Consider the following 3961-nt stretch of genomic DNA (forward strand, 5'->3'; position numbering starts at 1 on the left):
AGGAAAAGAGTTCATGACTTAGTAGTCTATTGTGATAATCTGGGCCAAGGATGATGCTGGCCTCTACCAACGTGGACATGATGAATGGGATGAAAATATTTGTATTTTGAATACTGTAGACTTAAGGTTATTGTGTACTTTAAATTCTGATTTTCTGTCTAAATATTGTGTAAAGTTTGCTCCCCAATTGTCCCCTGTTATGTGAATAAAGCGGCTTACAGCCAATTAATGAGCAGGGGAAAGAATAGGGCTGGGCCCCCTGCCAGCCAGGCAAGGAGCAGTTAGAGAAGGAGCAGGGAGAGGGAGAAGGAAATTGAAGAGGAAAGCTGGTATGGCTGAAAGGTTTGCTGGGATTAAGACAGGATAGCATAGAGGGCTAAGAACAGACTTAAACTGTTCGGATTGTGTTGTGAAGCCTTGTATTATAAAAGAGTCTCAATTATTTGTGCGATAGCCAGGTTAATAAATAAACTAAGAAAAACAAACATAGTTATATAAAAGTAACTTCAACAGAAAGAATTTTTGATACATAGCCTACAGGAGTTGCTAACATATCAAGTATGTAGTCTAAAACAAAAGAGGGAAATGAAGCATAAATCAAGGCACTTTGCATGAGTAAGTAAAGATAAGAGTTGTAGGATGAAGCGCTAGGGAGAGTGGAGACTGCCACTGACTTGAACTCTGGTGCTTGTGATTTGATCACTTCCCCTTGGTGGGGCAACCTTCAGGCACACAAAGGAAGGGGGATACATGCTATCTTGATGAGACCTGATAGGCTGTAGTCAGACAGTCAGGGAGGATGGCATCCCTTTCAGAGGTCTAGGGGAGGGGAATAGAGCAGAAGAGGGAGGGAGGATTGGAATGAGAAGATAAGAGCAAGGGAATAACAATCAGATATAATGTGAATAAATTATAATAAAGAATTAAAAATTTAAAGAGTTGCAGAATGACACATATCTTTAATCCCAACACCTAGGAGGCTCATGCAGAAAGTTGTTATGGAGTTGGAGATAGCATGGACTACATAGCTAGACTCTGTCTCAAAAATGCAACAAATTAATATAATTAATTTAAAAAGAATTGCCAGAAATTATTAAAGTGCAAAATACCAAGGGGTTTAATATTCCTGATAGTAATTATGTATGTATGTAATTATGTATGTATGTATCCAAGGGAGAAATCAAGTATTCTTGATCCAAGGAAGTAATTGAGATCAGCAATCTATAGAGTATAGAAAGAAATAAGAAAATGTGGATAGCAAAGTCCTACAGGTATTTCAGTGTTTGGAAACTATGACAATGAACAGAAAGCAGTAAAGAGCAAAGAACAAAGTAATGAAAGGAGTATAGGAAACTGTAGTGACATGATGACAAATAAACAAAGCTTGCTGTTCATGCTTTGGAACTATTAAATATCAAGTTGTTAAACTCATGAGACCACACCCAAAAATAATAAAACAATAAGCAAACAATTGACTTCAAAGGAACATCCATAGGGCACAGAGCTCTTGTGAGTTTTTTCACACTTCTCTCTCTCTCTTCTCTCCCTCCCTTCTTCCTTCCCTCTCCCCCTCCCTTCTCTTACCTTCCCCTTCCTTTCCCTCTTCCTGTATTTCTCTCTCAAGGAGCTTCTTTTCATGAGAGTTTCGAATCTCCAATTCTGTCAGATCCTTCTTTGATTTGTCACTTTGTCTGTCTCCCAATTAGACCTCATGTTGAAACATGGCTGCTTCCTTATATCAACTAACTTTACTTTTTTGTTTGAAGTTAAAAGTATATATATATATATATATATATATATATGGGCATGTCTATATTCCCTCTTCAATTGTTGAAAATATAGAGCCCTAAATTATGCCCCTGGGATAGGAAACTGATAATCACAGAAGAGTCATCATTCAAAGTGCTTGAATTGAAAAAGACTTTTAAACAAGGAATAACAGAAGCCCTCACAGCCTGTCTCATGGGCCTATGGGTCATGGAGAGGGGTGGGATCAGTCTTTCTTCTCTTTAAGTGGAGAAAACCTAGTGATGATATTACTACTCATTCTTCCTTTAAACCAAGGTTGAATAACCTGACACAATACTAGAAAAATCAGTCTCTGATGGAGTGACTCATGTAAGCCAGCAGAGACACTTGTTTTTTGTCATGTGAGTGTTTACTAGAGAGTTAAGAAAAACTGATTCAGCAAGGATTTCTGAATTGTTACGTGGTTTTAAAGGCCTTGTTGGGCCCCATAATCACATGTGATTATTATGAGACAGAAAAGGTTCTATATATAAATGACTTAGCCCATCATCTAAGTTAGGTCCATAAGATAATAAAATATTCAGGAAATGAAAGCAAAAAACCATGTTATTAAAAAGGGAAACTCTTCAAGATTTATGTAAGCCAGTGTGCCTAGTATAAAAAAAACTGACAGAGACTTAAACTCTGTGTTACTGTGCTCTGAAAACCTTCAAGGTCTGGTTTGTTTACCACAGGGGTGAATGAAGTCAATGAAAGAATAGCACAAAGATAAAATGTAAGCTTGACCTAGCTGTTGGCAGTTACCTTTACAGAGTATGCGGTGACCATTTTTCCTCTGCAAGAAACTATGCTTGGGATAGATATAGAAAAGGCCACACCAGGAACTTCTCAGCAGCCATGGATGTCCAATGGAAGGGCATTGGGTAAGGAGGTACTTCCAGTAGCAGCCATGGCAGGTAAGAATATAGTCCAAGCCAGGCCAAGAAACATAAACCAGCTTCAAAAAGCCAAAAGCGGCAGCCCTAAAGTAAGGAATAAGGAGACAGAATGGCTTGTGGAGAATAATCATGATTATGGATAGATGGATGGAATAGTATCCCTATATCCATGTCATTTCCAACATGACTTGTTTCAGGAAAAAACTGATAATGAGATTTTTCTTGACCTTTTGACCCTTATTAATGTCTTTTAAAGTATCTTCCTAGCTATGCAACCACAAGACCATTTGGGACATGCTAAGGATATATACTAGTGGGATTTCAGGAATCGTATTCACCCTTTACAAACAGGCTTATTCACATAAAGCTAATATTGGCAATTTGACAGATTTGGAAAAGCATCTGGAATAACAATAAAACAGCAACTAAATAATATTAATACAGTATTATGTGGATGCAAAACGGAATGCTACAAAGCCATATAGTTACAGATAAATTTTTGAAGGCCCATAGATGGCTACTTCTCAAGGATGTGATGGCTTACCTAAAACCTCATGTCACTTGCTAATTTTATGCAGATAATAGATGTTAAATCCATATTGCCAAAGATAGGATACACATGGATACAGGGACTAGTTTGGAAGTGCCTTTTCTCTTGATTGGTTTTTGTACTGAAGGCATAGTATAAACTGTTAATAGAAAAAGTCTGGCAATGCTCTTCAGTTATGATCTTGGCATACTACACTACTCTATGAGTTACTTATTACATTTCAGTAATAAAGTACTCTGATGAAAGCTACTTAAATAAAAAAAATTTTATTTGGGCTCAGAATTTCATGTTGGGTTCTATTTTGACAGGGAAGATGGGGCATCAGGAACAAGAGGTTACTGGTAGTATAGATTTTTGCTATCAAGAAGCTGAAAGATCAATGTTCTTGCTCAACCAGCTTTTTCTCTTTTATTCTTTCTTAGCTACTCCCTACTCTGGCACCTCTAGAATGCTAATAATGCCCACCACTGGCCTTTCTTCTCAGGTGGGAAGGTGTCCAGAAAGGGAAGGGTTTCCTGAGACATGGGAGCCCAGGACCCTCCCAGCTCTGGGAGGAGGCCTTCTTGGCAGAGACATTGCAGCTAACCCAACCCCTTAGGAGCTGAGGAGCTAAGGGCCTCAACCCCACACCTTCTCCAAACCATGAAGCTCCCAAGAGAGAACTGCCCCAACGCCTGACAAACTTTGGAGCCTGAGCCATCATCCTTCTCCAGCTGTTTCAGCT

The sequence above is a fragment of the Acomys russatus genome, chromosome 12 (assembly GCF_903995435.1).
Source record: "Acomys russatus chromosome 12, mAcoRus1.1, whole genome shotgun sequence".
In the NCBI taxonomy this organism is placed as follows: Eukaryota; Metazoa; Chordata; class Mammalia; order Rodentia; family Muridae; genus Acomys; species Acomys russatus.